Source organism: Polyodon spathula, chromosome 4 (genome assembly GCF_017654505.1).
Source record: "Polyodon spathula isolate WHYD16114869_AA chromosome 4, ASM1765450v1, whole genome shotgun sequence".
Lineage (NCBI taxonomy): Eukaryota > Metazoa > Chordata > Actinopteri > Acipenseriformes > Polyodontidae > Polyodon > Polyodon spathula.
The window spans coordinates 91496428-91514270 of record NC_054537.1 but is presented as its reverse complement, the minus strand read 5'-3'; positions in this window follow the sequence as shown (position 1 = coordinate 91514270).

Here is a 17843-nt window from a genome sequence, read left to right as displayed (position 1 = left end):
GTCTGCTGTATCAATCAGCTAAATGGTGAAAAGAGCTTTTATACTTTGGAAGGGAAATCACCTTTCTGAAAGAAAAAGACATGATAACATCAGAAAAGTGTGTCTGCTTAGCATTTGTCAACGTGAAGTCATGGAAGTCATTATGTAAGACAAAACTACTAAACCAAATAATATTGTCATTTCATACCCACTCTGTGTTTTCTTTTTTAATTTATGTGACGAGAATTATTGATGAGTATTTGTCTTACAAAAGTGGCCAGCAAAGAAATACATGCAGGTTTGGCGTTAATATAGTGATTACAAGAAATACAGTCACAGTGCAATGCCAGGTAAAGTACAATTATCTGAAACATTATACTGCATATTATTCCATAATATAATAACCCAGTCACAATAAAATAGGATTTTATGATGGTCAGTCTAACTGTGTCTGTTAGTTCTAAGAAAGCATGTGCACTTCCTGAGGGTAGTCACATTTTGTTTCTCTGTCTTATATGTGTACATATAATCAAATCTTCAGACGTGGGAATGAAAAGACCAAAAAGACCAAAAATATGCAGTTTATGGACAAATTTCCTTTTTAATGTTTTATAAACTGTTTTTTTGTCATACCACTGTACTTATATTTATACAAGACTCAATGTACTGCAAAACTACACACTATTTATGAGACAAAGCTGACAGATCCAGCAAAAGTATATAGCAATTAGTACCAGAATGCTTGGGTAAAGTGGGGTCAGTTCTTGGCTTAATAATTAAGTGTCTTAATATCAAACAATATGCCTGGTTGTTGTTGTTTATATATATATATATATATATATATATATATATATATATATATATATATATATAGCTCTGGAAAAAATTAAGAGACCACTGCAAAATTATCAGTTTCTCTGGTTTTACTATTTATAGGTATGTGTTTGGGTAAAATGAACATTTTTGTTTTATTCTATAAACTACTGACAACATTTCTCCCAAATTCCAAATAAAAATATTGTCATTTAGAGCATTTATTTTCAGAAAATGACAACTGGTCAAAATAACAAAAAAGATGCAGTGTTGTCAGACCTCGAATAATGCAAAGAAAATAAGTTCAGATTCATTTTTAAACAACACAATACTAATGTTTTAACTTAGGAAGAGTTCAGAAATCAATATTTGGTGGAATAACCCTGATTTTCAAGCACAGCTTTCATGCGTCTTGGCATGCTCTCCACCAGTCTTTCACATTGATGTTGGGTGACTTTATGCCACTCCTGGCGCAAAAATTCAAGCAGCTCGGCTTTGTTTGATGGCTTGTGACCATCCATCTTCCTCTTGATCACATTCCAGAGGTTTTCAATGGGGTTCAGGTCTGGAGATTGGGCTGGCCATGACAGGGTCTTGATCTGGTGGTCCTCCATCCACACCTTGATTGACCTGGCTGTGTGGCATGGAGCATTGTCCTGCTGGAAAAACCAATCCTCAGAGTTGGGGAACATTGTCAGAGCAGAAGGAAGCAAGTTTTCTTCCAGGACAACCTTGTACTTGGCTTGATTCATGCGCCCTTCACAAAGACAAATCTGCCCGATTCCAGCCTTGCTGAAGCACCCCCAGATGAGTCCAATTTTCAGCTTTGCCCAACACCTGGTCGTCTAATGGTTAGACGGAGACCTGGAGAGGCCTACAAGCCACAGTGTCTCGCACCCACTGTGAAATGTGGTGGAGGATCGGTGATGATCTGGGAGTGCTTCAGCAAGGCTGGAATCGGGCAGCTGCTTGGCATGTTATATATATATATATATATATATATATATATATATATATATATATATATATATATAATATGTGTGTGTGTGTTAGAGATTTTAGGTAAAATCCATCTCTTTTGCTGACGACAGAATATGTATATATATATATATTATATATATATATATATATATATTATATATATATATATATATATATATATATAATTAGTGAAAATGATGGAAGAAAGTGAACAAAGTGAACATTAAGCAAATGGCTTCTTTTTCATTCACAATGCATCATTCATTGTCAGTTTGTTCAATGGGAAAAAAAAGCTGATAATAGCTTATAGTGGAACAAACATTTGCATAACTCTTCCCTCTGAGCCCACAACCCTGTGGTAATTGGCTGGCAGTGATTAAAATGATTAAGTGAGTGCAATTTATATGATTAACCAATTAATCCACTCTCCAGCGATTGGACAAGAATAAGCCTTAACATGTGCTCATGTCAACCAGCATGCATGAAACCAGCCTTCTATAAAATATTAAATTACTCTGCTGGTATTTCTAGCAATAAAGTAGTGGGAAAGTACCTGCTAAGTCTTGTCATTATAAGTACCACATTTAAATTATAAGCTACATAGAATAGTGCATAAGGAAACTAGGCCATTTCTGTGTTAATTATTTTTTAATAGTTAAGATGAATCATATTCGTGGCATAAACAAGGCCCACTGTTAAAGCCCTTACAGCTGCATTTTGAACAAGCTGTAGTCGAGATATGGCTTGGCATCTAAGTTCAGCAAACAAAGCATTACAGTAGTCCAATCTCGAACAAATAAAAGCATGGACTACTTTGTCTGCATTGGAACAAGACAGAGAAGCTCTAGCTTTGGCAATGTTTCTGAGATGGTAGAAACAAACTTATAATCGTTTTGATGTGTGACTCAAAACGTAAGGTAGGTTAAAAAATAACAACCAAATATCTGACTTCAGATTTCAAATTAGGAGTTAAGTAACCCAAATTTATTTTTGACAGGTCAAGCTATTGCTGAGCACCCACTATCAGAACTTCTGTCTGTCAGAATTAAGCTGCAGAAAAATTTGGCACTAAATGCTATCACCTGGTTTCACTGAGATGTGTACTGTGTGTCATCTGCATAACAGTTCAAATTTACACCATGCTTACGAATAATCTGGCCTAGAGGTAGTATTTATAAAGAGAATACCATTGGACCAAGGATAGAACCCTGAGTTGATATTTGCTAAAGAAGACATTGACTCCCCCAGTGAAGCAAAAAACTGTCTTAGAGAGGTAGAATCTAAACCCGTTTAGTACATTACCCACCAGACCCACCCATGCCTTTAGACAGCCAATTAAAATGGAATGATCCACTGTATCAAAAGCAGCACTAAGGCCCAAAAGAACCAGAATGGAAATACAATTTGAATGAGCAACACCTTCTCACTACAGCTATAAAACAAGGTGTTTATGGTGTTGTAAGAAGACCACGGTTTTCTACCGATGTCATATTGGACGTGAGGTGTTTTCTCTGGCAATAATGGATTTTATTCAAAGGCATAATAACCAAGCTTCTTGTACTTCATTGGTTCCTGACTTCTTAATGGTCAATTGTGAATATACCACAGGCGGTAGGTAGCTAGAGTCTGAGGGAGTTGTTGCTCCCTCACATAGAGAATGGATCATATAAATGCTGGGACAGCTAATTGTAGCCTGTGTGGGACTTGTCAGAAACGTGTAACCAGTAAGTCCAGGTTTTTAATAAATAAATAAACAAATAAATAACTGTATGGTTCAATCCACTCACTTGCAATGTGTGTTTGTAACTGTTAAATAAATGACTGATTCTTGATCGTTAGAATTTCTTGGCACTGTCATAGTGCCCCTCAACATAACCTACCAATTTACCAATTTTTGGAAGGTAAATTTACATAATAAATACAATATACTGTTTGGAGAGATTCTTTATATTGCTATAGCAAGGTGATCAATAAGGAATACAATATTACTGTTTCTTTATTTGCATAAGTGCAATTTTGGTACAGTTTTTAAAACATATTTTTATCTACATTTTTTTAGGGAGCATAAAGAGAGAGCACACGAGATTTAGAAAGAAAGATTTACAGAAAACACCAATAAAAATAATGTGACCCACCAGTACTAGTGGGAGGAGACTCGGTGAACGCAGCAGCTAACTACATCAAGAGTAGCTTCCTGGACTATAATATTATTAAGGCGGGACTAAATGGCTGCAAAGAAATGCATTGTTGGATTTCAGGTGGAAAATAAATAAAGGGAAGTTTATATTGTAGGATCAAGTAATTGTAGTTCACAGTTAAAATGCAAGGCTGTAGTTTATTTATACATCATAAGTTAGCATTAATGTACAGTATTTATTGAAAGTACTCATAACTTGAGGGTAATGTTGCAGTTTACTCACCCAAAATACATTTTACTCACATAGTGTCTAAATTACTCAATGACCCAAAACCTTATCTGGAGCCCTGCCCCCTGTAAATAAGGCCTTGTCTCAATAGGTAAATCTCCTGGTTAAATAAATAAATACAAAATATACTGCACATTTACCTATGTAGAACACTAAAATAGAAATCCATCAATGTCATATTTTGTTTATTAAATTAATAAAACCCCAATGGCAGACTTTATTAGAAGCCTGTCAAAGAGTTATTCCACCATTTAGAGCGACTGTCTAATCTGGCTCAATTGTAACAGCTGACCAGAGGAAGCACAAGGAGAGAAAGGTTGCCAATAGGAAGGTTTTTTTTAAAAAACCCTTATAAAATGTTACCAATGGTAATTCTGCAGTTTCCCCCTTGCTTTGTCTATGGATATACTTTGCATTTACCATGCTACCATTGTTTGTCATGTTTTTTTTATTTATTTATTTTTTATTTACCATACCTCTCTAAACTTTCAAATGCTTATCTATGTTGTACCATTCTTTCACTATGCTATTATAATTTTCTATGTGTTTACTGTGGTACATTTTCATAAGTGTGGTGTGTTTTAAAACCCAGAATGTGGGACCTGCAATGGGAATTGCAATGTACATCCAGGCAAGATTAATAGACCTTTAATTAAAACCTTGTAGTCTACTGAAGCCATTGCTAAACAACATGCTCCTGTACAAGACTACTGATTAATGATATGGAAAGGAGAAACAGGAACCACCATGCTAATTGTGGTCATAGATGGACATACTGTGATGTAACCTACAGTGTCTGAATTATCGCCAGCCCAATGGGTGGTTTACAAATCACGAGGCACTCGCTGTGTGCTACTGTGTAGGAACAAGCCCGGGTCTCACTTTAAAGAAAAATGAGTTGCCATTAGAGCCCAACAGATGGACCATGTAGCTCAGGCTTTCTGGACAGAGAGAGGCAGGGATAGCCTTCCCTCCCCACAAGCCTCCTCTGACCTTTACATGCAGTGGGTTGCTGGCAGTGGCAAGAGGCCGTCACTTGTCTGCTGCCAACTACTGTAAGTAAAGTGTCATGACAGCCCAAGACATAAATCTCCCACAGGCACTGGGGCAGCGATTCATATATATCCCTTTCACTTTTTTTAGACATTATCATTTTTTTTTTCCTTCTGTATTTATTTTGCGACGCGACTGGCCATATCAACAACTATTTGGCAAAAACCCATCCCTGCCCAGCTCCCCAGCTGTGTCATGTTTGAATTATGACTGCTTGGTGTGCCGCTGACTTCTTTGTGCCTCATATACATTATCCTGCCTAAACAACAACCAAATCAGGTGCAACAGTACTTCATTATTTTAATTAAGCTTATTGCAAGAGTAATCATCATTGCCATCAGTATCAATCATAAACATTTTTTCCGATGATGGCAGTAAGTGATAAAGACCCTGTCTGACAATAAATGATAATGCCACTAGCTTGGGCTGTCACTTCATTGGACTTTGCTGGTCTGCTCTAAATACTCCTGGGCTCACTATGTCGCAAACTATTTATCTGTGACAAAACAAGCGTTACAGCATATTTGTTTTTGCTTCCCAAATGGATGGATACTTAATATTTGTAAAATCCATCCTTTCGCCAGTGACAACCAGTCTGTCTGACATTATTGTAATGTAGAAATCACTGTTGTAGACCAACAGTGTCTATGGGTGCACTGGGAATGATAGATCTATAGATATGCAATAGGCAAAACATGATTTTAAATATAAATGTGAAAGCATTTCAATAGTTTTAGGTTTAGTTTTGTTACAGAATAATATGTTTGTGTCCATTGAAACTTAATAATATAATTATTTGCTGAGTACATCAATGACCCTTCTTAAATGTAGTATATTAGCAATGTCACAATACACTCTTTATATTTGCAAGAATAACAAATATAGAGGTTCAGAACTATAAGAGACTAAATAGCAAAATCTTTCATAATCTGTTGGCACTTATTACTAAACCAACCCAGACATATTAATTAATTAAAAAATAATCATATATGTATAATACATCTAACAGAGAAAATATATTAATTTTGGGAAACAATGATTTAAAGGGTGCCCTGAAGATAACCCTCACATTCATTTTCTGTTGTCAGCCTATTTATGCATCCTATTACCAACCAAAAGAGAACCACGACTTCAAGTGATTTCAGTTAAAAAAAATAAATAAAAAGAGGTTTCCATTGTTGATGCATTTGCTCTTGATGCAATGCTCCTTCCTTGTGGACAGTGTCTGAATAAGCAATCAGTACAACAGGAGAGTACTGAATTGACTTGTCCCTTGAGGGACTCAGTCTAAGGTCTTGGGATTGATAGCAATGTTGTTTAATTGGTAAAAAATAAGAAACCCAAGCAGATGTTTATCAATAATAAGATTTCCCCTTAATTGGCAACATACTTAGAAGTAAAATATAATTGTAAAAATGTTGTTGATATGTGTATACAATATATAAATAGATACACTGATCTAAACAGGGGCTGATCTAACTGCTGTTGTTTAAATAATTAGAAAATAGGAAGATTGACATATCACATTTACAAATAGAAATACACAACAGAGACTCATTGAGAGAATCATTGTTTGATTTTCATAACCTTAATGCATAAAGCCCATATACTGCATTAATAACTTAAACCATGTCTATATTAAGATCTGCCTGGGTTTACATCAATTGAACAGACTGCATTATCTGTCTGTCTGTATGCATCTGTGAATGTCTATAGTAATATAAAAAAAAAAAAAAAAAAAAACAACAAAACACACACATTTATTTAGTTTTAAAACTTAGCATGAATAACTAAAATCCCCAAAACTGATGTACTATGTTTTTTTGCCACACTATGATGATTGTACATTTTCAATTAGATTTTCTTTCTGCCTGTACCACAATGTGTCCCTATTTCATTATGAAGCACAATGTATGTTGGGCACCCTTCCTGGGTCCCTTGGCAGTTTCCCATATAGTACACTGCATTTATCCATTGTAACTTGATTTCCTCTTTCCATTTCTGATAACGGCAGATAATCCAAAGAGGGGCTGTTTTCAAAAGCTGAATCGTACGTTCTGAGGTAAACTTATATGAAAATCAAGTACACAAATGATTTAGCTATTGCCTTCCATTCATTTTTACACTTAAAAAAGATGCATATAAATGTTGTTACACATCTAAAAACATTTACACCGTCTTGACAGAAAAGTAGTACTGGAGGCCAGGAAGTCAAGGTCAAAGATCTTAATTTAGATTGAAAACGTGGTGATATGGCAGGCTAGACAAGTGTGTGAAGTCCCTTCTTTGCTCTTCAAATCAACCTCTGGCATCATCAATGGATGGGGCACTGCTGTCATGCTAGTGGCTATTACTGTCAGAAAAGAATTTGATATTGTACTATAGCTATGACTTGATATCCAGATACAGCCAGCTCATAACCTTTGAGTAGATGTCAATCCAATTGAGCCCTATGGGAACGCCCTGAATAACGTCCACAGTCAATGCAACCGAACCTAGAACAGTGCACATATACTTCTGAAGCTTTTGGACATGATTAGTCCCTAATGACTACCGATAGGATAAAGTGTGTGTGGCAGTTAAATGATAGCACATGAGCTGAGTTAAGTGGTATCTCTCAAGAAGCTCCTGAATGAAAGGAAAACTGCATGCAAATCTCAAACTGATGCACCTACAAACAAAGTATGAGAATGTATGGACATCTGTCAACTAAATGTGTGGATCTAAGATGGGAACTTGTCTATTGACGTGGTTTTATGTTTTCCATGTGTATCGAATTCTACATACGTCCATTGTACAATTTTGTACATTTTTCATACTTTGCATCCATTTATTAATGTAAATGCCACCTTCAAACAGCTGTATTCTTTAGCATGTTGCTTGACACATAATAAAAGATGATGGTGTTCTGAGATGGATGCAAATTAAGTCATCTTTTTAAACATAGGATTTAATTTGGACAACATATACAGGAACCATCAAATTGGTCTTTTTCTATTTGGAAGAGTAGACACTTTGCAATTGTCAGGAATGTTTTCTTGGTAATCATATACAGAATCTAAATATTTGCATAATATCTTTGGGTATGTTTTCTATTCTTTTTAAAACATTTTTTACCCAAGGCATTCTCACACCAGCAGGTAATCCTTTTACATTAACAAGATCCCATCTGCTAAAAGATCCATCCCATGGGGGGGGGCGTGTTATATGACACTAATCTTTGTATGTTCAGCTTTAATCTCTTTCACTGTGAGTGTTTAATTAATTATGTAGGATGCAGTTTTTGTTTCTGTGAAGTGTATTGATTGTAGAAGTATTTTAGCATTACTTAGACCAAATACCCCTCAGGACAATCAGGCTAGTCAGAATCGATACTGATTATTAGCTTTTAATTGCTGAAACTATCACCTTGTTAACATTCCTACACATGTTCATTTTCAGTAAAAGGTCCATTTCATTTACCCATTGGGATCTGCAGAAGATCTCACAGCTCTTTCATTTCAAAGACATTTGATCACCCCCAACAAGTTGAATGAAAAGATTCAAGTGAACAGTCAAGAACCAAAATTAATTCACATAATTGGGTCAAATCCTTTCAAACACAAGGATTGTGAAGTGGAAAGCAAAGCAGGGCCATAGTTTGACTTGGAAAAGTGCTTGACTAGAGTATCTTATCAAGAGACCCGATATATATATATATATATCTTATATATATATATATATATATATATATATTATATATATATAAATATTGTCAATTAGTCACAGTTAACTTCGACAATTAACTTGTTCATTTCTTTGGAAATCAATTTTTTTAACGCGTGCTAATTGCGCACTTGTCTATTATTTCTTGACGTTTACTTTTTTAAAACTTCTTTTTGTATTAATACACTGGGCTTTTATCAACATCTAGTGTGGGGTGGGGAAGTGTGTGAGAAAAAAAAGAAAAAAAAACTCCCACTTTCTGTCACAGCTCATGTGGTGCGATATAACAAAAGAATCATACCAAATGTAGCATTGCCTGTTTTATACAGAATATTCTTCTCATTAGTGAAATTCGACAACTATTGCTGGTACTTTAAAAAAAAAAAAAAAAAATACATACTTATATATTTACATATCATTGAATATTGGTATATTAATGCTGACAGTCTATACATTACCGGGATCTGAAAACTGTGTCACCAAAAGAAACAATGTAATCATGTATAATAATTTACACGTACTATGAACAGATTTAAGTTGGTTTTAGATTTCATTAAAACACTGAATGGTCATACCTACAATTTGATTATAGATTGATATAAAACATGTATGGATTTGTCAAATAATATGCCAGCAAGTAGAACAACACAATGAAATGGCAACAATGCCTATGATCTGTCTAATGACTATAATATATATATATATATATATATATATATATATATATATATATATATATATATATATATATATATAATTTTTCTGATAAATTCTGTGAAAATAAAAACTTTTTTATTTATGAAATTTGTTAGGACTACAGGTTTTTATTATGATGATCTGTTTTTTGGACTAGACAAAAAAACCTATTATTATTATTATTGTAATAATTATTATTATTATTATTATCTTATTATTATAATATGAATATCTAATAATATATATTAATTATTAATTTATTTAAGTGAATAAAATTTCACTTATATAGCTCTTCATGCAAGCCTTCCCGGGTGCTTTACAAAATAAATATAAAAAAGCCAGTCTCATATATAATCCAGCTACAAATAAACAGTGCAAAACAAATACATTTTCAAAGAGGATTGAGAAGATCCAACTGAGCTTGCATTCCTGATATGAACTGTGTGCAAGTTCCAAAGATGTGAGGCATCATAAATAAATGCCCTGGCTCCGACAGAACTCAAACGAATTTTAGGGACTGTCAGAAAATTAGCATTTTCTGATCTCATTGAACGACGAGGGACACATGGGGTCAGCAGATCTTGAAGATAAGAACGTAAGAGCCTAAGAAATTTTAGAACGAGAAAAGACTGTTTGGCCCACCTATAATCGCTCGCTTAAAGGTCCAAAAGCATGTAAGGCCTTATCGGTCATAAGAAAACCTTCATAATAATAATAATAACAATAATAATAATAATAATAATAATAATAATAATAATAATGACAACATCAGTAATAAAAAAGAGATGTATGCAGTAATTGTATCAATTACATATGTGATTAAAGCCAAGATTAACTAAGGTTCAAATTTTTAATTGCAAGATTAACTATGATTCATTTTTGTAAATCCTTGACAGCCCTAATATATATCTATATATCTATATATCTCTATCTATCTATCTATCTATCTATCTATCTATCTATCTATCTATCTATCTATCTCTATATATATATATATACACACACACACACACACACACACACACACACTGTATATATAATGCATATTGTGAAATCAGGCATTTTGCAAAATGCCTAAAACTTTGAGTCATTTCGCGAAATGCCCAAATATTTCAGCCATTTTGCAAAATGACTGCAGTTATAGGCATTCAATGACACTATTTGACTGATTAAAGGTTTTCAGTAATTTTGTAATATGTCTGTTTTATTTGGTTATTATATGAAATGCTTCAAAATTTAATTGCATTTCATGAAATGGCTGCTGTTAAGGGCATTCTATTACACTATTTGACTGACTAAAGATTAATTAAAAGAGTGAGGAGAGTCTGTCATTTTTGTGTTAGTACTGATTACATGAATTTTTATGTCACCCTTTCAGAATGTGTACTCACATTATTATTATTATTATTAATATTATTATTATTATACATTATTTTTTATTTATTGGTAACCACAGATGATGATAGTTTCTCATTGCGTAACCCAGGGTCTGAAGATTTTCAAAATGAACCCCCCCAGCCCCCCCCCCCCCCCCCCCCCCCCCCCCACACACACACACACACACACACAACATCTTCACAAGAGAGAAAAATGTCCCCTTAAACTACTACCGCCATAAATTATTAAATCGAGGTCATCACAACCACGATTTGAAAATTTTGCAATCGTGGAATAAGGTTGTGTTACACGTGGGGAAAGTTTCCTAACGACCCACGTCCTATTTTCCAAAAGTCACCAGTGTAGAATGTTGTGTTTAACGTAGTCCGTCTTCCACACTAACGACTCTCCACCCTAGCTACAATCACAAAATTTATAATAACACAACTTTTGGAGTGGTTCGTTGTGACGAATTACCGAGTGTGTCTCTGTTGATTTTTATCAAAGACTTACACATTCTCTGTAATTCATATCAGACCTAACGACCAATAATGTATAACATTGTTATTAGTGGGTAAGAGACAAATAAAAAGAAGTATCAGATGATGGGGGTTAAAGGTTTAATCACCCTGGGTTTCAAGGTAAAAACCCAAAAACTGTTCTTCACTTGTGGAGCATGTTAGCTTGACGGCACAACAGTATTTATTGAAGGATATAACTGAGGGGAAAAATATTATTTTAAGTAAAACGCTTAAGTAAATTATTTTTTAAAACCATGTTTAATGCCTCTCAAACATCGAAACTTCCTCTCATCCCTGCTTGGGAAGTGAGCTTCCACATCACCACTCCTTGTAACTACATCCCTCAGGTATGGGTCACAGCCAGATAATATACCTGACCTTGTAAGTGTAAGCACCCACTGCCTATATGAAAAATGCTTTCCTGTCAAAAATGTACTGACGGTATGCATTTTCATATTAAAACAACATGAAAGTCCGCATTTGTTTTTTATTGGTGCGCAGGTATGCATGCGCACCAGTTATCCAAACCCCTGATTATAATGATTATAATCAGAGATGCTTCTCTCATGGTGTAAGCACTCAGTTTGGGCAGCCAGAACTTTATAGACCCAAACTACACAGAATGTGTCTCTTATACCAGAAGGTTCATAAAGGGCATCTCTCACAGTACATACATATTATATGAAGTATGAATTTTTTTTTTTTTACATGAAAATATATGTATAGCATTAATTGCTCTTAAAACTAATGAACAGCACAAGAACTTACTTAGAGGCACTGCAGTAATCTTCAAAAAAAGAATGACGTAATAATCCACATTATATTTTATGCATTATTGTAACACTAGTTATATCTCAGACTTAAATTAACTTTAACTGGTGAGATAACCTCTCTCGAAAGGTTTTTTAATTTAATTTTAAGAAATAATAATGCATAGCACAATTTTTAAATTAAATTTGGGATCAGGAAGATGTGGGAACAACTTTAACACCTTACTGAATACAGTTTGAATTCTGATGAGTGCAAAAGAAGCTTGGCAGTTGGTCATTGTTTGCATTTAGGATCTCAGCATATATGTCTTTTTAACTGAGGTACACTAGACAGGATGGTAGAGGGTGTAAACTGTGATTCACTTGGGTACACAGCGCCCCTTGCTCACTGTGGTAACAGAAGTTATCAATCAGTTATCAATGTAACAGTAAGCTGTAGGAGCATCATAGTTGCCATTAGTTGTGTGGCTTTCACCCTCCTGTGCCCATCCATATCAATACTAGTGAAGACATTGATATCCATTACAAGACCCATAGTGAGTTTGGAGAAAGTGACGGTGTGGTAGGATAGCTATTAAAGAGGTATAACAGATGGTGTATGGTCTTTGCAGGATTATAGCAGTGTTACAGGCAAGTCAGGGAGCATGGCTAAATAATGAAACAGCAGTGATTCTCATAATCATTTCAAGGGAGATTATCTATATCTCTATCCCTTCGCCTGTTAAAACTCAAATAATTAGACAAGATATCATAAGCCTAATTTCTTGAAAAACAGAAGACAACATTATATGTGCAGGTGATATCACTACTCAGAGAACAAGGAATGGAAAATCAATATTAACATGCAAAATAAACCTAAATGAAATAGTCAGTTGAATTAATAATAAGCCTTTCTGCACTTAGCGACATTAATTAGATTACAGAGCACACACAGACGTATTGTTAAAGTTGTCCAGATCCAACTTTAAGAAACCACCAGCACTAAAATATACTTTCTTTCTGGTTAACTTAATTTAATAAAAGTAAAGCCCTTGGCTGTTTTAAAAATCCATTCCATTTTGTATCTGCCAATTTGACAATGTGTTAAATAAACCCCAGTCAGAATTATTTAATATAATGTATTTTAAATACAATTGATAAATGTGTTGCGCTACATGCAACTCCAAATAATGTAAATGTTTTTAGAATAGGCCCCACATACTATACTGTACTAGGCTTTTACAGTGAATTTGAACCAGAAACATGATGAAATAGGTGTTGATAAATTGCAATTGAGAAATAAAAGCTTATTTGAGAAAAAAAAAAAAAAACTTTTTCTAAATGACACAAACCATTTGAGAAATTGGGCCCAATGATGTCACTTCAAATTATATAACATTTGAAGCTTTTATTATGTCTAAAACTATTGACATTGAGATACTGAGGTATTAAAGTAATTTGAAGGTAATAAATAATATGTTTTTTATAAGAACATAAGAAAGTTTACAAACGAGAGGAGGCCATTTGGCCCATCTTTGCTCGTTTGGTTGTTAGTAGCTTATTGATCCCAAAATCTCATCAAGCAGCTTCTTGAAGGACCCCAGGGTATCAGCTTCAACAACATTACTGGGGAGTAGGGTCAAGACTCTCATAATTAAAATTATACAAAACTGATCTATCAACATAAGATTGTAGCTGCCTCTCACAATGCTTATCCAGGTATTCCACACATTGTATCAAAGTGGCAGTCAGTGCAGTTTTATAAAACTGTATGGTTGTACAAGTTTACCGCTGGGTATGTTATTATTTGTTCATGGAAATCCTGGTTATGTTTTGTTGCTCATACTTCTACCCAGAGCCTTTTTATTTTCTGTACCTCTGTGGGAAACAGGCCTGTGCCTTTAAGACTTTATAGGAAGTAATGAGATACAGCCATGCTTCCCATCTGACTAATTGCTGTGAACATTTACTACCTCCAACTTCAACAATGATTCGCCATTACAAAGATATCAGTAATTGCCATAAAAGGCTGTCCCAGGAACTGGCAAGTATCTGTGATTTGTTGAGCTGCACTGAAATCATTTTGGTGGCATCATTCATTCCAATTTTAAAAATAATGTGGGATTCTTGGTACCCCCATGATTCGTGAGAAGTAAAATAACAATTGTGTGTGACAAAGCAATCATCACCCTGATGAATTAAGACTACTCCTTGAAATCTTAATTAACCCAAAACCATAACCCTCCTCTAAGCCAATGGGTTGATGTTCATTAATATTAAATAACCATATATTGTTCATCCATTCTTAACAAGTTAAATATAGAATGGAGAGGTCACCATGTTTTTTAATATGATTCAAGAGATTTTCCTTTTGATGCACCCAGTTAAAAAGGTTATATGTTATAGTTCCATGAATGGAGATTGCTGAACACCTGGGTTATTTACAGCCATACTCCTGAGTGAAATTGTGACATTGTATTTTCGTGGACATTCGTACTTTGAGTATATCAAGCCTGGATCTGCTGAGCACCACAGAGTAATTTAGAACAGTGTGATTTGCCAAAGATTCTGAGGTGTGATACAATAAGTGCTGCAAGTTTTGCTGTTGAATAATCTTTGTGTATTTAATGTTGTGTCAGTCCTAATAACAAAGTACAATAAGCTATTTATAATGTATTGTTTTCTAAGTTCCAGCAAAGAGTTTGTATTAAAGGCCAGTCCGTGGGAAAAAAGTCAATCAATTTCATGGGCAATCAGAAATGGTTACAAAACAAAACAAAACAAAAAAAAACTTTAGATTTCAGGAACAAACCTTTCACAGGAAGTTTTTTTTTTATTGCAGTATTAACTTGCAAAGCAGGTGACTGAAGTACTCTTTTTTGTGTGTCCCAAAGCCCAGGAACTAAGAAACAGTCTGAATGTCCCATGACCATCTGTGGTAAGACATACCTTGAAATGTGTTTGATGATGTATAACAGGCTGTGTCTGCGAGTGTAACACGCCCAATTCTGTGATGCACTGATGTTACGGATCTGACCCCTGACAGTGAGGTGGCCATGTAGTGGAGGAGTCCAGCTCTTTTGCATAGTGGTTAAGACGCTAGCTTCTGGTGTGCATGGTCACAAGTTCCCACCCAGCCACTGCCCAACTGGTCTTAAACGTGCCTGACACAGAGTGCACATGAAGCCACAATCAACCTGATTAGAAGTTGTCATGGAAGACTTTAACGTATATTAGAACAATATCACTTCCAATACATTCCTGTTGTTTTCAGTGGCTTTGTACTTCTCCATTAAACTCCTTGTATTTTTTGAGCAGCTTGTTTTCATGAGTCACTAAAGTTGCTCGTTACCTGAGTAACTAGCAAAAGAATCAGTCTGACAAGAGTATGAATTGAAACTCCACAGACAAGACAGGCTCTCAAAGATAAAGTCACATATCAGACTAGCAGAGACTGAACTGTTCTAACGCAGAGTGGGGCTTGTCATAAACAGGTTCCCTCAATCACCAGAATTTAATAAGGCTATGATCATCATTGACACTATAATGATTAAAATGAATAAAACCCATTAAGGAAAGTCATTTTGAGTTATTAAAAGTTTCGCTCTGTGTGAGATGTAATATTTCATCCAGTTTTTATGATGAAATCTTCAGCCATTTATCCACTAAAGACCATTAATTTAGTGTTCAGTGGATGTTACTCCACTCTTTATTTTAACAGCTTATCATTGATTTCTGTAGATATTATATTTGGAGAGGCACATGAGGTAAAGGCTGGAGTGTCACTGTAAATTTGGTTCTGACAATGATCAAAGTCTACTAGCCTGGGCTAGGATAAAATGGCTAAAATCCCTTTCGGCCTCTTGTTTTTCTCTTACCTGAGGTAAATGTCTAAATACAGCTTATCTTGGCTCACAGATGCTTGTAAAAAAAAAGAAAAAAAAAGATAATGTGCTCTCTAGAACAAAACTATAAAATTTCCATTAACCTCTGTCTATCTAAGTGGTGTATTGTCATCCATTAGCAACAAATTACAAACGAAACATGATCATAACCCCCGCCCTGTTTGCTGAGTGCATTTGGGGATCATCCCTCCTGCTGCCCACATAAAAGGAAGAGAATGCTATGGGTTGCTGATTTTATATAAGACTGGAAGCATGAGATTACATCTTCAGCTTGTACGAATGACGAGGGAAGGAGTTTGAGACAGAAGATACTTTCAGCCTCATATCACAACAGCTTTAGAACAGGAAGCTGCCCCTCCCACCATTTTTAGAAGACATGTTTATGGGGTTTTATTTAAAGATAAACATTAAGGAGCGGGCTAAAAGAGTCCATTAAACAGCAAACAAAATAGTTAACTGTGTCACCATATCTTTGGTGATATTTTTCTTTTTCTGTAAAATGGACAAGAATCTGAGTGTTGAAACTCAGCCTATGGTTTCCATTTTAGACCCCAATCATATCAGCATCTTTTGTGCCTTGTTAACACACAGTAGATGTATAAAACAAACAGGATGTCCATTTTATTCAGGAACTTATAGTAAAATACCGTAGTGACATGACACCAATCAAAAACCGACTAGCGCCATTGGTTGTGTGAATGATATTCAGTTTGCTAATTAGTTTACCTATTAAACATTTATTGCATTACACAATTGATTAAGGTTTTGTGACAGGGAGTACCCTGTCGCTGGTTCTTGAGTGCGTGTATGCAGCTGTGTACATTGCTAAGCAGCTAATTGAGCAGGTAGGCTTGTCCGGTGCTGAGCTGATCTGGAGGTCCTGATTGGCTGGGGGGCATGTCCGGGGAAGCTGCACACAGCTCAAAAGGCATCTGAGTCACAACCCAAGGCTATTACTTGGCCATAGCCATGCAGACGGGCGCTGATTGAAAGCTTGCTGTGTTGACATGGAGGACTGCAGCGTCCTCTCCATGAAGAGAACTACCACACGAAATCCTTCCACTCCTTGCTAGTGAAGGCACTGACCAGCCAAGTCCGTTTGAAAAGACCGTTTGAGAAGGCCCGAGTCGCCGTGAGGATGCCGGGACTCCGGGATCCCAGAAGTAGGTTAGTTTAGGGGATGTTGATCCCAAACCATATAGAAAGGGTTTGCATAGTGTAGTAGGTTTCTTCAGCGGGACATTGCTTTTAGTGGGTCTAGCACTCGCTTTGTGTGGCAAACATATTTTTTGCTTGGTTTTCTTTACTTTTATTTATTAAATCCTGACACTAGGATTACCACTGTTGCCCTAGCGTCGGGGCCTGTGTTGACATTAAATCTGTGCGCCTGTGCAGCATGTCAACACCCACTGCTCTGTGTCTGATTCAGTATTATTCAGTGATGACTCACTTACATAACATCACCCTGTTACATGTTTATATCAAGACAAGAGACTACATGTGATTTGCAAACATTGGGTACACTGGAATATATAATAAACACTATCAATTATGTGTCTTATTGCATGATTTAGTAATATCCCTTCTGCCATACATCTTATGGTAGTATGCAATGAAATATTTCGCATATATCCTGTA